The sequence below is a fragment of the Arvicanthis niloticus genome, chromosome X, assembly GCF_011762505.2.
Source record: "Arvicanthis niloticus isolate mArvNil1 chromosome X, mArvNil1.pat.X, whole genome shotgun sequence".
NCBI classification, from domain to species: domain Eukaryota; kingdom Metazoa; phylum Chordata; class Mammalia; order Rodentia; family Muridae; genus Arvicanthis; species Arvicanthis niloticus.
The window spans coordinates 37,205,731-37,229,905 of record NC_047679.1 but is presented as its reverse complement, the minus strand read 5'-3'; positions in this window follow the sequence as shown (position 1 = coordinate 37,229,905).

Genomic DNA, 24,175 nt, shown 5'->3' with positions numbered 1-24,175 from the left:
GTGTGTGTGTATGTGTTTCCCTTAAGGGCTGTACTAAAAAGTCACAGTGTTCTAGCATTTTGCTGAGACATTAGCCATATCTTTGCCACCCTGACTTGTGAAATCTCTAATCTTAGAGACATTAACCTTAGAAGACAGGTGATTCCTTGAAGGAGGAACATGAAAATATGTACACAATTATATAAACAAACTTTATGCCCACAGCAGTCATCAACAATCATGGAGGCTCATATCCTCCTGACTCTATTCCAGAAGCAGGAAATCATGTCACATTGTCCCTTAGTTGGCCTCTCTCTCTCTCTCTCTCTCTCTCTCTCTCTCTCTCTCTGTGTGTGTGTATCTCTCATTATATATATTTTTTGTCCACCTTTACCATTTCCCCAAAATCATAGGCAGGTGTATTTAGTCTTTTTGCTTCATAACTAGAACAATTCTTTGATTCAGAAAAAAAATCCATGAAGTACTTTTGTTCAGTTGAGACTAGAGAATATAGAGCATCACCTTTCTCATCATTGTGGGAAGATAGGAAAAAATATTTCAACATTACTTTCATTAAGCCACAGTTTCATAACACATTTTCCTTTTCTCTTGAAAAAAAGATTTGTAACACGAGTCTTGTAATGACAGGAACACTTCAACAATAATTGATAAATTGAAGTTAATAGAAGGTCAATCTGAACTATCTTTTAGTTAAGTTTTTTCTGAAAGCTCAATTATAGAATTCTTTTATAAATTTTTGTGAGTTTGTGTCTTAGGGGCCCACAACATTCTAACTTTCAAGACTAGAGAAAAATAGGCTTTTATTCCAAGAAGACAAACATTTCCAAGGTAAACAAACATTTTGAAAGTATACAGAGAACATTCTGTGCTTCAAAGGGGGAAAGTATTTTTAGCAGAGACTCAGCAACACAGGAAAGAAGAAAATAATAAATGCCCTTTACTTCTAGCATTAAACTTGATGATAAAGCATACCAAATCCCAGGCCTTTGTTATCTTCCTCTCTCATCCAATGAATGCATGTATGAATGATACAAACCAAAAGGACAGGTACGTGAATAGGCTAAAATATATCATGGGATTAAAAAAAACTATCTCTGCCCCCCATTCCTTACTAACATATCAATATATTTTGGGTAGAACAACAGAGGTTAAAACTGGAAAAAGAAAAGAGCAAGGTTACGATTACTTTTATATTTCCACAGAAACTCAAAAATGGTGAGAGACACATTAAAAAAAACCAGAAGACAAATTTCAGCCTCTTCAATCTGCATCTACAAAACAGTCTACAGTGCTTAACTTATACCCAAATAAACAAAACTGCTCACTAAAGAATCAATTTATCCATTTTTTGTATATTATGTCTCATTTTCAAAAAGTGTGCTATATTGAAGTAAAATATTGAAAAATTAATAATTTGAAGAGACAGACCAAATTTAAGTATCGCAGAGATTTGAGCAGTATCAGAAAATTTACATTAGTTGGATTAATAGGTGAAGGGAGGAACTGGAAAGTGAATTGAATGTAAGAATAAATGTGTAATGTAGACTGAAAAAAAGCAAAAATGAATCAAAAGAAATTACTGTACATCAAACCTAAAGCAGTAGCAAAACTGAAGACTACTCTATCAGTAGATTGAATATGGATTGAGAAAAGAATCAGTAAGCCTGTAGAAATATAGACAGAACTTTATGAAAATGGGTTATAGTGCCTGTTGATGCTGATGCTGTTCATTTTCTTTATCAAGGGTATATTTTATAGTCAACTTTTACATTTAAAAGTTATTGATATTATTATTTGAGGTTGAAATATAATTATGTTTTTTCTCCTTAATGTTTCTCCCTCTAACCCCTGCATATATCTATCCCTCCTTATCTGTTTTTTCATTAATTGCTGTTAATACACACCCACACATTTGTGAATATGCAGGTTTAAACTGCTCAGTCTGAATAATGTTACTTGTATATATGCTTTCAGAGCTGAACTTTCAATAGATCAATCAAGAGATGTGGACTTCCTTAGGAAATTCTTTCTCCCACTCAGAGTTTCTTAGTGACCTATAGTTCTTTGTGAAGATTTGAAGCCTTGTAAGCTTTCTTTATTCAATTAGGCCTCTATTCAATTTGGCATATCTAGTATGCCTTCCTTATCCATCTCATGTTTATTCAGTCAAGTTGGTAAGACTTTATAAATGTACCTTCTTACATTACTAGGAGACACAGTCTCACAGAAAACTCCCTGTTTCTCTGGTTCTTACAATCTTTCTGTCTTCTTCTTCCTTAATTATCCCAGAGCCTTAAGTGAAAAAGTTGTATTGTAGAGGTATTCACTGGCACCACAATCCTGCATTTTGATTGGTTTTCTTTTCTTTAAGGGCATCCTTCTATTGAAGTTTACTTAATTAGGGTTTAGGGATGAGAACTACACTTAGCTGTAGTTATAAGGACACATATTTAAAATATAGTTAAGTTTCATAAGTAGCAGTTGTAGATTCTTGTCCAAAATTCATAAATTCACCAGCCTTGGGAAGCTGGCTAAGTTTCTGGTATGAAGCCTGATTTTCTTCTTGTGTCAGGCTTCACTTCAATTAGAGAGCTGTTGGTTACAACCAATATATGCATGCCACCACTGAAAATGTAGTATAGTGTTTCCTCATGCTTTGACCCTTTAATACATTTTTTATTTTTGCGGCAATCCCCAACCATGTAATTATTTTTCTACTTCATAACAGTAATTTTGCTACTGTTAGAATCATAATGTAAATATCTAATATGCAGGATATCTAATATGTGACCACAGTAATAAAGAGTTCTATAAAGTGTCATGGCCCACAGTTTAAGAGCTGCTGCTTTTTACTTCCTTCTCATGCTCATTCCTAATGTGATTCATGGCATTATGGCTGGGTAAAAATATTGGGTCCTTCCTTCCTTTTGGAGGCTTGTGTGATGCCTTCTGATACCTTGATCAAAGGACTCTGGGCCCAGTGTCTGAACTTCTTGATATCTTCAGCAATAGAGACTTACATTCTACCTCTGGGGAAAACAAAATACAACAATAGTAGTATAAAATATTTAGGAAATATATAGAACCACCCCAACCAACAACTCCTAAGATAGTTTCTCATGCCTGGTTTTAAAGTTTTGTTAGATAAAATTGGGCTATTGGATGGAGAATTGCTAGCTCAAATAGAAAATTTTTATTAAAAGTATATATGTTTATATATATACATATAAAAGTATACATATATACTTTTAATAAAAAATTTCTATTTATATACATATATATATATATGTGTGTGTGTGTGTGTGTGTGTGTGTGTGTGTGTGTGTATGCTGATTTACATGTACTATATTTTAGGTAGATAGTTAATAGTATGATTCCTTATGCCTGCTTTAGACATTTTTACTGTCATTTTACTCTTTTCTCCTTCTTCTATTTTCACCTTTCCCTGACTCCCTAATCACTGGTACCATTTTTTTAAACATATCCTTCACCAACTCACTCCTATTTTAATATTCCGCTCCCTATTGAAAGCCCTTTACCTAAAAACTGGCAGTAGCCTCTTTTTTGCTTCCTGATTTTGCAGTTTTTCTAAGATATGTATTCACATCTCAAGATGTAGAACAAGGATACTTAGATGAGAAAAGGTTATGTTTGTCTTTCTTTGTCTGGGTTGCCTCATTTAATGTGATCTTTTCTTGTTCCATCCATTTACTTCCAAAGTTCATGATTTCATTTATCTTTACAGATTCATAGTATTCCATAGTGTATATGTACCATATTTATACTATTTATGTGTCAGTAAATTGAAGGAAATTTATATTTTTTTCCTTTTCCTGGGTACTGGAAATAGAGCAAAAATTAACAGGACTGAAAAAGTAGCTGTGGATTTATATGTGGAGTCCTTTGGGCATATGTCAAAGAGTTCTATAGCTAGATCATACGATAGATTTATTTTTCGCTTTTTGGGAATTCTTTACACTTATTTCCATATTTGCTTCCCCAGTTTGCAATCTGTCAAACAGTGAACAGGGCTTTTCTTTTCACCACATCCTCTTCAGCATTTGTTGTTTTTCATTTTGTTGATGTGTGCCATTCTGCCTTGGGTAAGATAAAATCTCAAAATTGTTTTGATTTGCATTTCCCTAGTTGGTAGAGTCAATTCTTTCCAAAAATGAAAAAAATTGAGATACTTCTTACCCATATGTTTTGTCTTTTGAGAGTTCTCTGCTCAGGTCCCAGGTGCATTTTACAAAGTTTCTCATTATTTGTTTGACTCTTTGATTTTTGAGTTCTTTATATATTTTGGATATTAGTCCTCTGTCAGACAAATATTTGGAAAACATTTTCTTCTAATCTGTGGACTTACTCTTTGCTCAAATATTTTTTCAGCTACCTGGAAGTATTTTAGTTTTATGATTTCCCACTTATTTGATTGTTAGCTTTAATTCTTGAGCAAATGAAATTCTATTCAGAAAGTCCTTTCTTATACCTCCATTGTATAGTGTACTGCAATATTTCTTCCAGAAGTTTAAGTTTTATGAATTTCACATTTAGGTATTTAATATATTTGGAGATTATTTTTGTGTAGGATGTTAGTTTTAGGTCTAATTTTATTCTTCTATATGTGGACAAACATTTTTTTCCAATAACCATTTGTTGACAAAGTTTCCTTTTCCCTACCTATTTTTTTCCTTTCATTGCCAAGTATGAAATGACTGAAGTTACATCTACTGACCCATGTTAGAATCTTTGATTTTGTTTCATTAGTGGACATGTCTATTTCTTTGCTCTGTAATATGTCATAAGTCTAGAATGGTAATCCCTCCAATATTATCCTATTTACCCATACTGTTTTGATTGTCAGTGATCTTTTTGTTCTATATAAATTTAAGAATTTAAGAAGGGTTATTTTATAATTTAGTGAATAATTAGATGAGAATTTTGCTTGTGATTTCAATGAATCTCTAAATATTTTTAGAAAGTGGTCACTTTTAATAATATTATTTCTATGGATCCACGGGCATGGTATAACATTCTCTTTCCTAGGTCTTCATTTTTCTTCAGATGTCTAAAGTTGTTCTTATAGATGTCCTTCAAGTTATAGGTTAAGATTCTTCTTAGATGTTTTATTTTCTTTGATAATATTGGTCTATCATATCTTTATATTTATGTTTGGTTTTAGTGTATTTAAAAGTTATTGTGTAAAACTAATTCTGTATCTTGACATATTGTTGAATTTGTTTATTCCAGAACTTTTCTGGTAGAATTCTTGAAACTTCTAATGCATTTCATGTATTCTCCAAATGGAGATAGTCTGATAATTCTTTTCCCTTTTTTATCCATTAAATTTTTCTTTCTTGCCCTACTGTTCCAGTTAACACTGCAAATAATATTAAAAGGGGTTGTTAATAATGGACATCCCTGTCTCAACACTGGCTCCAATGGGACTATTTCAAGGTTTTCTGCATTTAGAATGATGTTGGCTGTAATATTTGACATGTATTATGTTGAGTTTTATTCCTTGTAGTCCAGTGGTTCTCAACCATCCTAATGCTGTAATGCTTTAACATAGATCCTCATGTTGTGGTGACCACAAACTATATATTATTTTTGTTGCTACTTCATAGGTGTAATTTGACTACTGTTATGAATCATAATGTAAATATCAGTGTTTTCTAATATTCTTAGGCAACTCCTATAAAAGCATATTTTGACCACATAGGGGTCACAACTCACAGTTTGAGAATCATTTCTCTAGTCCAATATTCTCTAGGACTTTTATCATGAAGGTATTTTGGATTTTGTTAAAGTTGTTTTCTTCTATTGATGTCATCATATGACCTTTGTCTTTATGTGTTTCCTGAATTAAGCCTAGAGTATAAGGGTAGATATGGCTTAGCAAAGAAGTTGAATGTAACAGAGGATGGGTCTGTGTGTAGCAGAGGATGGGTCTGTGTGTTGGGGGCCAACAGGGAAGAACCTTAAAACATGTAGAGATTGGTTTCATTAGGGGTAAAGGTATCCAGACTAGGCAAGAGCACTGCATGTGGGAACAGGGCTAGATCTGCTTGGTAAGGGAAAGTACAGAAGAGGAAGATTAGGTACATTCCCTGAACTAGATCCTGGAAATATAATCTGACTTGATGCAATAGTTAGATGTAGAGAGGCCAGTAAGAACAGTCAGAGTGAGTACTGATAAAATCCCAGAAGTTGGCTGTAATTCATGGAGCAGTGTCCATACCAGGACAATACACAAGATATAGGGCCATCATAGATCTAGTGGGTTTGGGAGAATGCACATGGAGAAGGATGTACAGAATATAGCTGAGTAGGACTGTTCCTTTATTTTTAAAAAAGACTTTTAAAAAATTTATGCCCATGAATGTGTTTTCTACATGTATATATGTGCATTGTGTTGTATGTGTGTGGTGAGAGAGAGAAAGAGAGAAGAGAGAGAGAGAGAGAGAGAGAGAGAGAGAGAGAGAGAGAGAGAGAAAGAGAGAGACTTGTGAGTATAGATGACAAAAGATAGCACTGAATCCCCAGGAATTAGAGTTATGAATGACAGCTGACTGTCATGAGAGTGCTGGGAACAGAACCTTGGTCTTTGCAAGGGCCACAGTCATGGCTCTAGTTCTTTTTTATTTTTTTGTAATAACATTCTGCCTATTTTTTGAAAAGTCTCTAACTGTGTATGCTACCCTGATACATACCCTGATACTCTATGTTGGGGGCCGACTTTTAGCAGAAAGTGGCTATCAGCTTTGCAGCCATCTTGAGCCATATACCCTGATATGAGACTTGTATTACAATAGCCTACAACAGCTGAGCACACTCCAATAATCTTGGTTTAGATACCTTAGATGTGTGAGATTAAAGGTGTGTGAGATTAAAGGTGTGTAACTTAAGAGTATGATTTAGAAGTGTAGAGATCAGATTTAGAGACAAGACCTAAGGGCATGATTATAGGTGTGACTTAGAGGCATGGCTTAGAAGTGAGACATATAAAAGGCAGAGGCAGACAGTAGAGAATCAGACATTAGGGAGACACAGCAGAGAGAAGACAGAGAAGCAGGCACTTGGAAGAGAACTTGGAAGAAGTAACTTGGAACTTGGAGGCACTAGGGACTAAGAACTAGGGACTAGGAACTTAGGACTTGAGACACTTAGAGGAAGAGAGACTGAAGAATAAACGGGATTGAAACACACTCTGTCTGGTCTCCATCCTTCTAGTCTGCCCTCACTCTCTCTCTTGCTGAACCCCAACCCGCGGACCGGAGTGGCAGCTTGAGCCGGGATACAGTAGCTGCCAAATGCAGGGTAGCCCGGACCTCAACATTTTGCTTGGGCTGCAACATTTTTGGTGCCCGAACATGGGACTAGTGCGGTTCCCGACATTTTTTGGCACCCGAACATGGGACTAGTGAGGGTCCCAACATTCTAGGCCGCCCAAAGTGGGGCAGCCTAAGCCCCAACATTTTTGGCGCCCAAACCAGGGACTAGTGCAGCTCTCAACAATTCTAGCTTACCTGGACTAGCCTCTGACTCCATCTACTTTAAATATTTAGAAGACGTATTTGAAATTTTAAAAATTATCTTACATATGTTTATTTGCTCCACATTCTCTCTTTGTGTGTCTTTGTTGAATAAATGTATTTGTGTGTGTATGTGTGTGTGTGTGTGTGTTAATGTTACCACAAGTATGCACGCTCTTGCCCAAACCACTGTGTTTATTTGAACTTAGAGGACAATGTACTAGAATTTTGTTTTGTTTTGTTTTTACAGCATTTGCAATGTAGTGAAAAACTTCAGGGTGCCATGAGTAATGACAAGCATGGTTACTGGCTTAGCCACCTCAATAGCCATTTATTTTTAGAGAAACTTTCTAAATTCAAAGAAGAATGGAAAAATACAAAGAAACAATATTCAAGAAATGTAGGAAAAATTATGAAATGACTGAAGTAAACATATGGTAACACCAAATAATATGACAGAAAAGGAGAAATATTTAAAAGGATAATGACTAAAAGCTAATGTGTATACCAAATAAAATCACATTGAGGAAGATCCCAGAACAACAAGAAGGATAATAAGCACTAGTTCTTATTTATAAATTTCTGTAGGTCAAGTAAGCCAGATGACTAGGTGCAGATGGGTCTGGAGGAAGAGTGAGATTGAGACATGTCCAAATCTCCCAAATTTTCATCTTCAGGCCTACATGTGTAAGGATTGCTCTCTCCCTGTTCTGGGCCTACATGCCCTGAACATGTAGATTTGTGACCTTTTTACTATCATCACCATTGAAGTAGCCACCTAACCTGGTGGCCAAATTATAGGTTTAACTTCCCTTCTCCCTATAAAAACATGTCCAATAAGCACCTAGAATTCCTTTTTGAGGAAATAAAGCATTCCCAGAACCTTAGTATTATCCAATAATGTACACTCACTCTGAAAACCTCCTAGTCATTCCCCAAAGTTTATATAGCCCATTTCACCCCCAATAAAGAAGAACTATTTTACTGAACACCTCTTACAGAAGGATTTTTCTCCCTGGCATCCAAGTTGGTAGAGATCCTGTGAACCCACCCTGCTTGTGATACAAGCTTCACTCCCTCCATTTCAGCCTCATGCATAATGGTGCCTCTATACTGTGAGAGTAGAAGCAGAACTGGAACAGTAAATTTCTATTGAAGTTACCACTTCAAACACTAGAATTAGAATTACAGGAAGAACATTTCCGTTTTATTCTTGAAGCTTCATATATTTTTCCCATCAGAGAAAAGATTCTGTATAATGGATAGTGCTATATACACAATGATAGAGGTTGTGAAGTTCTTGGGATCTGCCAACTATTGGAAACTGGTGGTACAATTTTTAGTCCAAAACTTAAGGTCTGAAAACTAAGGCAAAAAAAAAGTCCCAGTCTGAGTTATAGGTCTAGGACAAATTACCTACAAAGGCAGGAGACAATTGATGTCTCAGTAAAGAAAGAGTGAATTTACTTTTCCTCCATAGTTTTGTACTATTCTCAGTGAATTGGGTTCTCAGTGAATCGGATGGTACACTGTTTTCTCCCACAATATTGTTATTGATGTACTTTTCTTAATAAAATTTGATCTTTTCCAATGCTAATCCTCTTCAGGAACACTTTCATAGATACACTTCAAAATAATGCTTAACCTGTTATCTGGATATCCTTTAGTTAAATATGTGCATAATATCAACCACCATGGGATGGCAAGGATCCTCCAGTGGAGGAAATGGAAAACAGAATCAAGTGTGTCCTTGGATCAAAATTATATATGAGTGTCTTTAAAACTGTATTTTTAAGCTTAGGTTTCTCAAATTTACAGAGAGTTTTAGAGGTCACTTTTTAAACTTAACATCTAAGCTATCTTCACAACCTCATCCTTAACAATAATAAAATATTATTTTTATTAATTTCCTTCCATTTTCTTTGCCTGTCCCTCCAACTAGCTTTAATCTGAATGTAGAGAATAGGATTTCTATTCAGTGATCATCCAACACCCCAATTTCTTCAACTTAACATTGCATAGAAATATATTGCTTGTTATTATTTTATCAGGTTTTTGACACAGACTGGGTGGAAGAAATCACATTTCCGTACATTTATAAGTCAAATTCATGAATGCATGCATATGTTTCCTTGTCTATGCTTCTTTCTTTCTTTCTTTCTTTCTCTCTCTCTCTCTCTCTCTCTCTCTCTCTCTCTCTCTCTCTCTCTCTTTCTCTCTCTCTCCATGTATGTGTGTGTTTGTGTGTGTGTGCATGTGTATTTAACTTTCATGATTTTCCCGAGTTTATACTGGTATAGGTTTTCAACTAGCTCAGTTCAGTTTGGCCTGAGGAAGCATAAACAATGGGAGTTTCCAGCTGACCTTACTCTGAACCAGCTTAGTTTTAATGGAACAGACTCTGCTGACAAAAACATTAAATGATGATCAAAGGAAAAAAAATCTACTTAGTCTTAGTTAATATCAGTGTCAAACAAGCTGAACTTCCAGTTATCTCATCTTTTCAGGTATTTATGCCTTGAATTTTAAAGATGCTTTTTTCTGTACCTATATGGTGAAATTTAAACTTACTGTTAAACGTTTAAAAACTAAATTGTGAGTTATAGAACCCAAAATAGGTATGATACATACCACACATAATTAATGCTGGCATAGAAGTCTCTGGTTTATCTTTCTTAAACATCATATTGAACTGCATTTAGAGCTAAAGGAAAATAAATAGATAATCCAGTAATACATAATTAATTAGGGTTTCTATGTGCTTAAGTACAAAATGTGTGGATATGATCTCAATATCAACCAGATTTATTAATTGTGTAAATCAGCATGAATAGACCCAGATTATGTTTTCACATACAGAGGATGCATGAATTTTATTTATAAATAATTCTGAAGAAATATTAAAAATAAGTACAGAACTTTAATGGATGCCTACAATCCCAACAACTCCAGAAGTTGAAGTGCATAAACCACAAGTTAAAGGCTAGCCTGGGAAATGTAGTGAGATACTGTGTAAAAATTATTTAAAAAAAAAAAAAGAAAAGAAAGTATTAAGCTCTGCCAGAGCCTGACAAATACAGAGAAGGATGCTCGCAGCCAGCCATTGGACTGAGCTTGGGGTCCCCAGTGGAGGGGTTAGAGAAATTACTGAAGGAGCTGAAGGAGTTTGCAACCCCACAGGAAGAACAACAGTATCAACTAACCAGACACACCCACCCCAGAGCTCCCAGGGACTAAACCACCAAGCAAAGAGTACACACGGAAGGACCCATGGCTCCAGCCACATATGTAACAGAGGATGGCTTTGTTGGATATCAATGGGAGGAGAGGCCCTTGGTTCTGTGAAGTCTCTATGCCACAACGTAGGAGAATGCCAGGGTGGGGAGGTGGGAGTGGGTGGGTGGGCAGAAAACACCCTCATAGAAACAAGGGGAAAAAGGTTGGGATAGGGGTTTTCCAGACAGGAAACCAGGAAAGGAGATAACATTTGAAATGTAAATAAATAAAATATCCAATTAAAAATAAGAATGATAGTAGAACTCAGTTTTAGAGTGCTTGTCTATCTAGTATGATAAAGTCCAGTTTCAGTCTTAGGCAAGAAAGTACACTGATAATATGCTCCTGTGAAGACTCTATGCCACAATGTAGGGGAATGCCAGGGTGGGGGGGAGGCAGGAGTGGGTGGGTGGGCAGGGGAATACCCTCATAGAATCAGGGGGAGGGAGGTTAGGATAGGGGTTTTCCAGAGAGGAAACCAGGATAGGGGATAACATTTGAAATGTGAATAAATAAAATATCCATTTAAAAAAAGAATGGTAGTAGAACTAAGTTGTGGAGTGCTTGTCTAGTACGTATAAAGTCTAGTTTCAGTCTTAGGCAAGAAAGTACACTGATAATATGCTCTTTTGAATTTACACTTTAAGCACTTTAATGAATTAAACCAAAAATTTAGAGAATGCAAAGACATGTACATGAAATACTTTACATTCAAGAATAAAATGTGTTCATTAAGTCAGTAAGGATACAGAATATTGTGATTTAAAATTTCAAACTACCAAAAAGGGAAAATGAATGAAATGTAAAGTAAGAAGGAGTGATTGGTTTTATTTTTCCCCTTTATTGAAAACAGATAATTTTTCTCTTCATAATATATCCTGATTAAGGTTTCATGTCCCTGGTAGTTGTATAGTTTTGCACTCCCATCAGCAATGTCTGAGGTTTCCATTTGTTCAACATCCTATCCAGCTCTCAATTCTGTGTGTGTTTTGTTGTTGTTGTTGTTTCTATTTTATTGATTTCAGCCCTTGTTTGATTATTTCTTGCCACTCTACTCATTTTGTTTGTTATTTTTTTTTGTTTTAGAGATTTCAAGTATGCTGTTAAGTTACTAATATGAGATCACTTCAATTCTTAGATGTAAGCACTTACTGCTATGAACTTACCTCATAGAACCAACTTCATTGTGTTCCATGAATTTGGATAAGATGGATATTAATTTTTATCCAATCCTAGAAAGTCTTTATATTTTTTTATTAACTTCTGTATTGATTTTTTTCATTCAGTAGTTAGTTGTTCAGTATCCATGTGTTTATAGGCTTTTTGGTATTACTGTTCTTGATACTCAATTTTATTACATGGTTGTATTATAGGATGCAGGAAGTTATTAAATATTCTGTACCTCTTTAGGTGTGCACTGTGTTCAAGTATGTGGTCAATTTTGGAGAAAGTTCCATTGGGTGCAGCGAGGAACATATATTCTTTTTTGTTTGTTTTAAATGTTCAGGAAATATCTGTTATGTCCATTTGCTTTATAAACTTGTTTGGCTCTAGCATTCCTCTGTTTAGTTTTTGTCTGGATGACCTGCCTATTGATGGGAGTTAGGTAATGAAATTTCCCACAATCAGTGTACAAGTGTCAATATGTGACTGTTTGTTTTAAAATGTGTGTGCCCTTGTGTTTGGGACAAAGATGTTAAAAACTAAAATGTCATGTTGGTGAATTTTGCCTTTGATGAATAGACAAGTGTCTTAGTTAGGGTTTTACTGCTGTGAACATTGCTGCTGTGAAAAGACACCACAACCAAAGCAACTTGTTTAAGGACAACATTTAGTTGGGGCTGGCTTACAGGCTCAGAGGTTCTTTCCATTACCATCAAGGCAGGAATGTGGCAGCTTCCTGGCAGGCATGGTGCAGGAGTTCCTGAGAGTTCTACATCTTTACCTGAAGGCTGCTAGCAGAAGAGTGACTTCAAAGTAGCTAGGACTAGGATGTAAAAGTCCATGTGCACAGTGGCACACCTACTCCAACAAAGCCACACCTCCAAATAGTGTCACTCCCTGGATCAAGCATATTCAAACCATGATATTCCACTCCCTTCCCCCCTCATAGGCTTATTCAAATGCATCAGTATATGGGGGCCATATCTAGCCACAACATAATAAAAATGTACCTTTAGTCCAACTTCCAACGTTCCCATAGTCTACAGCAGTCTCAACAATGTCAAAAGTCCAGAGTTCAAAGTGTCTTCTGAGATCAATCCAATTACTTAACTGCAATCCCCAAATTAAGACAGGAAACAAGCTGGGCAAACTCAAAACTCTGCATCTCCATGTCTGATGTCAAAGCAGTTTTCAGATCAAAAGGCGCTTTTTCATCTTTGTTGACTGAACTTTTCCTGTGCTGGTTCCACTCACTGTTAGTAGCACTCCTAAGGAGATATCCTATGGCTCTGTCACCTCAAAAATTTTGAGGTCTCCAAGGCACCTTCAATGTTACAGCTTCTTGTTTCAATTTCTGAGATCCACACAAGATCTTCTCAGTTCCTCCAAAGGACTGGCATCATTTTTCCAGCTCTTCCCTCTGTAGCACTCTATGCTCAGGTTGAACCACTCCACTGCTGCTGCTGTTCATGGTAATCATCCCATGATAGTGGCATCTCCAATATGCTGGAGTCTTCTGCTGCAACTAGGCTTCACCAATGACTTCTCATAGACTCTCTTCATGGTGCCGAGCCTCAACTCCTTTCCATGACCCCTTCAGTCCTGTGCCATCAACTGCAACTGAGTCTGCACCTTCACCAATGGCCTTCCATGGTCTTTTTACACTGCCAAGATTAAGCTGTTCTTCATGACCCCTTCATGCCTTCAAAAACAGTACCACCTCAGTGATTCTTACACATTACCAAGTATAGTTGCAGTGTGAGGTACCATCTTGGCTATCTCTGGAATACAGCTTATTTTGCTCTCAGGAAACACTTCCCAGAAGATTCCACCTCAGTGATTCTGGTCTCTTCTAAATCACCACTAATTTATTAGTTTCAGCTAACCAACATCAATCGTCCCAATAGTCTCCTTCTCCTCTTGAATATAAAGCCAGAGACATGGCCAAAGTTGCCAAGTTCTCCTGCTTGCTGGGCCTAAAATATGACCCATCCCCCTTATTCTATTACCAGCTTTCTGTTTTCTAGCTCCCTATCTGCCTAAGCTTGGCTCTGGAACTTGTTCTGTAGATTGAACTTGAATACAGGGATCTGAATAGCTCTGTCTGCTGTATTTGGGGGATTAAAGATGTGCACCATCATCCCTGGATCTAAACTTAGCTAGGTAGGATCTTGCCCCTGATTCCCTTAATCTGTTGTCTTCTAGAACATAAGATTCCATTCCATTTTGCTTCCTGGTGCCCTTTTAATACTCAAAACATGTGTTTTATATTTTTCCTTTATCATCTTGTGCTAGTTTAAAATGTTCTTCATGAGACTTAACAAGAGAATAGAGTCTATGAATGGGCATCTCTGAGAATTCCCTTGTCAATACAATTAATCTGAGTCTCTTTACCTTAGCCTCAGGCAGACTCTTCAGACAAAGGCAAAAAGTAGCCACATTTTTCACCAAAACACTACAGAAACAGTCTCTAGGTCACATATTGAAATTCTCCACTGAAACCTCTTGGGCCAGGTCTGTACAATTCAAACCACTCTCAGTAATAAATTCTTCCATTTTCCTACTAGGAGAGCCCATTAAGACCCAATGATATCATTCCACTGCTTTCAAAATCCAAAGTCCCCAAATCCACATTCTTCCAAACAATAGCATGGTCATACCTACCACAGCAATACCCCAGTACCTGGTACCAACTTCTGTCTTAGTTAGGGTTTTACTGGTGTGAACAGGCACCATGACCAAGATAACTCTTATAGGGACAGCATTTAATTGGGGCTGGGTTACAGGTTCTGAGGTTTAGTTCAATATCATCAAGGTGGGAACATGGCACCATCCAGGCAGGCATGGTACAGGAGGAGCTAAGAGTTCTACATCTTCATCTGAAGACTGATAGCAGAATAATGGCTTCCAGGTAGCTAATACTAGGGTATAAAAGCCCGTGGCCACAGTGGCATATCTACTCTAAGGCTACATCTCCAAATAGTGTCATTCATATTCAAATCAAGACAGATAGTATTTTTCCCTATCACTTCTGATTAATTTTGGTTTGAAGTCTATTTTGTAAGATATTGAAAGGGCCTCACCAGCTTGCTTCTTCGGTTCATCCACTTCAGATACTTTTTCTTTCCTTTAAAAAAATAACTTTTTATTAATTCTGTGTAAAGTTTGCATAATGTACTCAATCCCACTCATCCTCACTGTCCTTTCATATCTGACCTTCATCCTTGAAACCTCACCTCTGCCCCAAAATCAGTAACAACAATAACAAAGTATTTTGCCACTGAAGCTGCAGTGTGTCACACACTATACCCCTTTCTCCACACATCTTTACTTGCAAATGTTTATTGGCATGAGTCATTGGTCTGCTTCAAGACTTCCCATTCTTTTGCCCTGAAGTGATGTCTAGCAATGATGGTAAGATACATATTCTGGATGTAGTGGAAGGATGAATATGCTTTTCACATGCATTCTGTCAGATCGTTTCTTTTTATTGGGAATTGAGACCACTGATATTGAGCTTTTACAAATGAACAGCATTTGTGAATTCCTGTTATTTGCCTATGTTGGTGGTGTGTGTGTGTTTGTGTGTGTGTGTGTGTGTGTGTGTGTGTGTGTGAATTCTCTATTTTGAATTTCTTGCCTTCTGTGTGTGTTTAACCTCTGTAGGTTTGAATTATTCTAACAACATATTCTGTAGGTTTGGATATATAGATAGTTATTGGTCAAATTTTGTTTGTGGATAGATTCTCTTATTTTCTCCATGTCTTGGCATTGATATTTTTCTATGTATATTAGTCCGGGCTTGCATTTGTCATTTCTTCAAATATGCAGAACATCTGCACGGCCTTTTTCTTCTGGCTTTTAGGGTCTTTATTGTGAATTCAGGTGTTATGCTAATAGTTATGTGGTACACAGCCTCTTTTCCTCATAGTATTTAATATGTTTTCCTTGTTCTGGACACTTGGCATTTTGATTATTATGTACAGAGGGTAACTTTTTCTGGCATAGTTTAGTGTTCTGTATGTTTCTGATATCTTAATAGGCATTTTTTTTCTTTAGGTTAGGGATATTTTCTTCTAGGATTTAGTTGATAATATTTTCTGTGGTTTCCATTTCTTCTTCTATTCTTATCATTGGACCTCATTTTTCTCTTTCCTCAGTTCTTATTAATCTTAGATTTAGTGTTTTCATACTGTCTCATATTTCTTAGATATGTTTTATTGGGTTTTTTATTTATTTCCAAAACAGATGTCACCCCCTTTCCTCATTTACCCTCCCTAGAACCCCCTATCCTGTACCACTTCTTCCTTTATGCTTTATACTTCTTGCATGTTTTATTCCAGGGAATTTTTAGATTTAACATTTTCTTTGAGTGAGGTATCCATTTCATCTCTTGTTTCAATCCCTGAGTCTTTCTTTTTTATTTCTTGTATCCTGTTGAGAGATTAACCTCTGATATTATCTGTTTGAGTTCCTAAATTTTGCTTTTCCATATTTCCATTGTTTTTGGTTTTCTTTATTGATTATTTTTCTGTTTTTAAGACTTTAATGATTTTATTCATTCCTTTTTTGTGTTTTCATTAATTTCTTTACATTATTTATTCATTTACTATTTAAGAATCTTTATTCTACTCATAAGGGTTGTTTTAAGGTCTTTGAAACTGGTCCCCTTTTATACTAATTAAACCAAATAAAATTTCAGAACAATGTATGTATTATTAAAGTAGAAAAAATATTAAGCACATGCATATAATCATGTTGGGCATATACCAACAGGCAGTGAAACTTGGCCATAGACAATGCATATTCTATTTCCTAAAATTTTATAAAACAGTTGTCCAAACAGATTACATCATTCCAATTTCATCCTCAATCAAATTGATTGTTCATTGGCTCTTTGACATCTTTACCTAAACCTGGAGTTTTCTGTCTCTTTCATTTTAGGGATTTTTATCATTGTTATTTATAATATTAATGAAAATAATTTGTAATGCTATATAGAAAGGTTTTCTATACTATATTTAAGCCCTAAAATATTTATTATATTCATCATTATCTTTATTATCAATATCATTGGAAAAATCTCATTGTACTGTAAATTTAAAGGTATACTGACTTATTATAAATACAGAAGTAATAAATACTCATGTAAACTGAAAGGCCACAACTATGTTTATGATTCTATAAAGATGATAAACAAATTAATATTTCCTAATTGTGGAATGTTGGAATGATAAAGAATCTGAGATGAATAATCTTAAAGTATCCTTTACTTACCTAACAGTTATTCACTTCCTAACTTAATGTCTGATCTTGCATCTTTTGTACTATTAATTCAAACTTTTTAAGATGTAATAACAGACTTCTACCAACCAAAAAGATAGTAATGTCAGCAAATAACATTTTAAAACTATAATATAAAATTTTCCACTACACTGAATTGTACTTACTGGATATTTCTGTGAGTGTATTTGAAATGTTTCTTAATTTGAGACTGTCATTCTGTGACTAAAAATAGTTCCTAAAAGTTCCATGGGCACCCAATTGCTGAATACATAATACATGTACTGAACTGAACATGAAGAACTTAAGTTTGTATTAATCTGAAAACTCCATCCCTAGTGCCTAGCTTTCATATAGTTAGAAGATGTTATACACACAACCAGGGGGGAAAAAAGGAGTCATCAACCTTGCTTAGCTGTGAACCCTGTAAATACAACAAGGACTGCCTGGCAAGAAATACATATGTTATGGGAGTAACCAGTCATTTCCTGAATAAATTGAAGACCCATTCCGCAAGATGAAACCTATATCTCTCTGAAATTGTAAATCCAATAGATGCTTTCTTAAGTTGCCTTGATCATATTGTTTTATTACAGTAATAGAAAATAAATTAATATATTCTGCTAAAGGATATAGTATTGAACTGACTTCAAATGAAATATTGTTGTATCATTGTTTAATGGATCTTTCAAACCTCATGAAAAAAGCTTCTTCTTGTAGTAGATAGTGATTAACACAGAGACTGGTCAATGTGCAGAGAGTAAGAGACTGTTGAATTCTCTGCCCCAAGTGAGGTATCTGTACTACAGCATGCCCATCTAAGGCTCAGGGAACATGGTAAAAGGAGGTGGAAGTATTGTAAAAAACATAAGTGATAGATGACTATAAAAAGAGAGTATTATCTGGATATATCAGAGCACTTGTAAATATGGATTCCCAGAAGATTAGGCAGCATAAACTAAAGCTATACAGACTAAGGCCAGACAAATTTCCAACACTGATAAGGGAGATGGCACAAAGCACCATTTCTATACATGCAGTCACAGGAAGTTAATAGTTGCTAGAAGAGATTCAGTTTTCTTTAAGAATATAGCCCCTGATGAGTATATAACCCTTCAGTGAAAGCCCCACATACAAGAGTATATGAGAAAAATAATTTATATTTTATGTTTTTTAAAATCCAAAGTTGAGAGAGTACAAAACTGGGATAGATCTGGAAGGAGTTAAGGGAGGGAAATGAATATGATGAAAATCCATTGTATGAAATTTTTAAAGAACTAACTAAAATGAGAAAATACATAACAAATAAAATGTAAAACTTCATAAAACTGTTTCTTTTATAAAATTTATTATTTGCAACCACCTGAAGTTATATTCCAGGCAAAGTCAATTATAATTTGGGTAAAGAATAAACATCTCTTATTACTTTTGATGTGAAAGCCATGTTGTACAATGACACTCATCATTAGATTTAGTAAATACTAATTTGATCAGTTTTCACCGTTAAACTTCTATGAATATGCCAAGCCACAATTAGGTTCCAATAGAACCATTATTTTGAACTTTTCTTCCTTGAGGCTATTTATATGCAAATGCCATTACCTCTAATTTGAGCTACTCTTGTGTTTTGAACATAGACTGGCCCATCTGGTATTCAAGACAGCCTAAATGTATCCATCTGCCAAAGAGCAAGTTAGCAAATGAGCTATACCTCCAGGGTCATTTTTAGCCATTATCAGATGTCTTCAGGATATAGGTTTACAGTATAAAATTTATTGTTTATAAGATTTTGTTTTATTAATATTAAACAAATACGTTATTTTTAAACTAACATTCCATCCCAAGAACTACTGATCAATCTGTTTTTAACAAATCCAGTAAAGGATGACATCTAAATAGAGCAGATTTAACTGAGCTCTACAATCTTCAGAGTTGTGAAATGTACTTTGAAAAGTGTAACATTTAACTCCAAGTGATAATCTCAATCAGGAACTACTTTGACACCAAAGAAAACAAGTCCTTCTAGACAAGTTCTAAAATTCCTGCTCAAAGATACCAAACAAGACTTTAATTTTGCATCTTTTTGTACTTTTATGAACTATGTTCATTTGCTCATGTAAGCATTTGAACTGAATAAATAGTCATCAGTATGTGGTTGGTGATACACAATGTTTTGTAAATCGGTGTACTTGTGTGGGAGTACTACAAAAATTTCTCTAAGATAAGATTTCTCAGAGATAAGATGTGCTCTGAGATTGTGTTTTCTAGACACGTCAAGGAAGTTGCACCTATGATGTTTTAATGAGCTACTAAAACAAGACCAAAATGTAGGGTGGCAGCAATAGACATGTTAGCATAGACCTTGGAAATCTTATGGAGACTCACTCATAGATGGAACTATAAGAAACCAAGAAATGCTGAGTGTGGAAGAAACAATTTTTCCAAAAGATGAGTCTCCTAATTGGTTATCAAACATGATGGTGCACAGCTTTAATCTCAGCACTCAAGATGCAGAGGCAGGTGAAACTTTGAGTTTGAGACCAGCCTGATCTACAGAGTAATGTCAAGGAGAGCTACACAGAGAAACCCTGTCTCATAAAACAAACCAAAACAACAACAAACAAAGAAACAATAACTAAGTGGTCAGTCTTGAAATAATATAATATACATACAACACTAAAAGAACTAAGAATGTAATATATATAATTATATTATTTAAAATATATTTATATTTATGCATATCATATTAAATTATACATATATTTAAAATTTAAAAACAGTTCTGAAATAATATCACTAAGACTATCTAAAATTTTTCATATTTCTCTTGATTTATAATATTACCTGAAAGAGTTCTCTTTCTTTTCTACTGTCTATGGATTTTGGTTTTGAAGTGAAATTGTGCTACATAGGAAACAGAATATACATATATAATTCTTTTCATTATTTAAGTTAAGAATAAAAGCCATATCTTTAAAATATAAACAAACAAATAAATAAGGATAATAGCCAGACCATTATGGCAATAGAATCATGACTCAAAAAAAAATGTGTCAGTCACTGCAAGTACCTAAATCACAGCTTTTGTGGTAATCTATCCAGAGTAGTGAGAACTTGGTTAATTACTCCTAATGTCTTCACATTTTGAGTTCCTTACAACTTGAGGCCAATCAGGATATCTTTAAAAATGCTCTCTTCCATGTCACTTACATCCGACTTTCCTTTATCTGAACCTCAAGTTAGAGCATGCATAGAACTATTCTTTCTGTAAAGTACAAAGCTTTCCAGGTACATTGTCTTAAGTCTTCTTTCAGTTTAACTGATAGTGGCTGATTCCTTCACTATAGCGTCACTTGTTTCTACACTCATTTTGATATGGCTGAATGATGCAGATTGAAATGTTCTGAAGAATTCTTGTTTAAAAGTTTATTTTCAATGCTTTATGTTAAAAGACCCAATTTCAATGCTCCTTCTGAAGTGAATTTTTTTCTTATTGCTTTGTTCTTACTTCATAAGGAAGTTTTCTAGTAATTTCATGCTGCAAGATATAATATCATATTTCATCTCTCATTCCATGGTATAAATTACTTGAGGAGAATATTTATTAGTTATTTCTTTGGAATGCTTGTGCCATTGTTTAAAATATTTGTGATTCACAAAACTGAAACTATATTTTGAAAGAATAAAATTTGAACTATGAAACATAAGCATATTTCCAAGACAGTTCGTGTTTCTAAACTTCCAGATCAGGTAAAAATTAAACATAATATTTGGAGTAGACTGACCAAATATCCCAGTTTGGCTCAGACATTTTTTGAGTTAATCTCAAGAGCTCCAAATCTTAGGAAAAATTTTAGTGCAAATTAAGCCATAGAAATTACCCATTCTAATTTATACAAATATAATGAATAATACAAACAGAACATTTTCAGTCATTCACTACAGGTTGAATTACACAGATCTCCTATCAGTAAATACTTACTGAAAAAAAGTAAAGGAACTGACATTTTTAAACAATCCAGAATCTTCTTTAATGAGTAATGTCAAGATGAAGTTACACTTGAAAAAATTAAACAGGTAAAGAAGATTTGTCTTGGACTACTGCAGTACAAAATAAAGACTAAACTAATGTAAGTCCTCTACAAATACGTGGGAAGGCCTAACTCCAGCCTGCAAACCCCAAACGTCCAGGTGAGTCTGTTGATTTTCCTGTGGAGTTCCTATCCCCATCAGGGCCTGCAATCCGTCTTCCTAGTCTTCCATAATAATCCACAACCACTATACAATATTTGGCTGTGGGTGTCTACATCTGTCTGAGTCAGCTCCTGGATGGAGCCTCTCAGAGCACAACCATGTTAGACTCTTGTCTGCAAGCATACTAGAGTATTAATAGTATCAGGAATCAGTATTTGTGCATGGGATTCGTCTCAAGTTGGGCCAGTTATGGGTTGGCCTTTTCTTCAGTCTCTGCCACCATGCGTGCATTTCTTGAAGACAAGATACATCTTGATCAAACCCAAGGTGAAAACTTTTGAGAGTAGGTTGATGTCTCTATTGTTCTACTGGGGTTTCTTCATGACTTCAGGTTCCATACCCCAATGCTGTGATTCACAGCTCCCCAGATATATGTAGCTGTTGTAGAGTTTGGTCTTCATGTGGGTCCTGAACTGAAACAGGGCTATTCCAAAAGCTGTTGCCTATTTGTGGGATATGTTCTTCTAGCTGGGCTGCCCTGTCTGACATCAGTGGGAGAGGAAGAAGCTAGTCTAGCAGAGACTTGAATTGTCGGGGGGGGGGGGGGGATAGCCAGTGGGGCTTGACCTGGTCATTGAAAAGGGCCAGGAGCAGTGAAGGTGGGGTGCGGATGGGTAAAGATTGTGAGAGGAATGACCCAGAGGGGGGCAGCAGTGAGCAGGATGTAAAGTGAATGAGTTTAAAAAAATAAATTTAATTTAAAAAAAAAAGAAAAGAAAAAATGTGGTACATTTACACAATGGAGTATTACTCAGTTATTAAAAACAATGATTTGTGAAATTCTTAGGCAAATGGATGGAACTAGAAAATATCATCCTGAGTAGGTAACCCAATCACAAAAGAAAACACATGGTATGCACTCACTGATAATTGGATATTATTAGCCCAAAAGCTCGTAATACCCAAGATACAACTCATAGACCACATGAAGCTCATGAAGAAGGAAGACCAAAATGTGGGTGCTTCGGTCCTTCTTAGAAGGAGTAACAAAATACTGATGGGAGCAAATATGGAGACAAAGTGTTGGACAGAAACTGAAGGAGTGGTCTTCTGGAGACTGTCCCACCTGGTTATCCATCTCATGTGCAGTTACCAAAAGTAAACACTGATGTGGATACCAGGAAGTGCATGCTGACAGGAGCTTAATATAGCTGTCTCTTTAAAGGTTTGCTAGAGTCTGACATATACAGAGGCAGAGGCTCACAGCTAATCATTGAACTGATCATGGGGTTCCCAATGTAGGAGTTAGAAAGAAGACTGAAGGAGCTGAAAGGCTTTGCGGCTCCATGGGGAAAGCAAGAATACCAACCAACCAGAGTTTCCAGGGTCTAAACCACCAGCCTGGGAGAGACCCATGGCTCCAGCTGTATATGTATATGTATATGTAGGGGAGGATGGCCTTGTCAGACATAGGCGGGAAAGGAGGTACTTGGTCCTCTGAAAGCTGGATGACCCAGTGTGGATGAATGCGAGGGTGGGGAGGTTGGAGTGGGTAGGTGGGTGGGGTCACATCCTCATAGAAGCAGAAGGAGGGAGGATGGGATAGGGGTTCTGAAATATAAATAAAATATCTAATAAAAAAAGAAAAAAAGTTAAATATGAATGGGGAAAAATAATGCTGGAAGGATTTGAACCCTGTGGTTAGCTACTGGAGACATGGGGAAATATGTCAAACAAGCTATTGATCAATGTACAGCATATTATGAAGCTAATTGAGCTATTTCTGGGTTTCTCATATATATTATGATTTTATTTTTCTATTGAGATTAAAAAATTTATGTTTATTTTAATTTCACATTTTTATCTTATTCTTTTTTTCTTTGTAGCATGATCCCAGTCAGTTCTGAGGCTAAAACGAGTTTATTTTTTTTCTAATCTGCTTTTGTACCACTTTAAGTTTGTGCAAAATAATATCAGTTCTGTTAAAGGAACAAGCAAGATAGTAAGCAAAGTCCTGTAAACGCCTTTCAAGGAGCTAGGCAGGATGACCAAGACAAAAGGAATGCCACACATGCCTCTACCAAACCAATCTGAGCTTTCCATTAACTCAAATGAATTATTGTTTGTTTATTTATTTATTTATTTATTTTATCCCAGAGAGTTCAGACATTGAGGTACTTTATAACATTTGATATCTATATTTTAAATACATGATTTTGAAGTTATTGAGAAACATATTTCCTGGGATGTAAAAGTGGCAAGAGTTTAAGAGTAGACTTAATACTTTTTAGGAGAAAAAAAAATAACTTAGATTGTACAGTTCTTTAAAATATGCAGCCTGTAAAAAGGTAAGAGACCTAGAGAAAAAGTGTGATAAAAAAATTGTGGCAGGCTAAAGGGAATAACAACACAATATTGGTCAGTATGTAATATCAAGATTGGCTTGAATTTCTGTTCTGTTCTCAAAAAGAAATGACTCAACACTCACTTCTGCCTGTTTTGGCTAGCTAACACATAAGGAAATTGTGGTGATTCATGTCCAAGAATGAGTTCCCTAAGAATTTAGTAAGAATGATATACTGAAGACAGAATGTTTAACAAAGACTGATATTCATAAAGAAGTACTTATAATCAGTGTTACATTTACCAACTATTCAAACTTGCCCACAAAATCACTAAAATCTAGATTTTATTCTTAACATAATTTGCCTTACTTCTTAAAA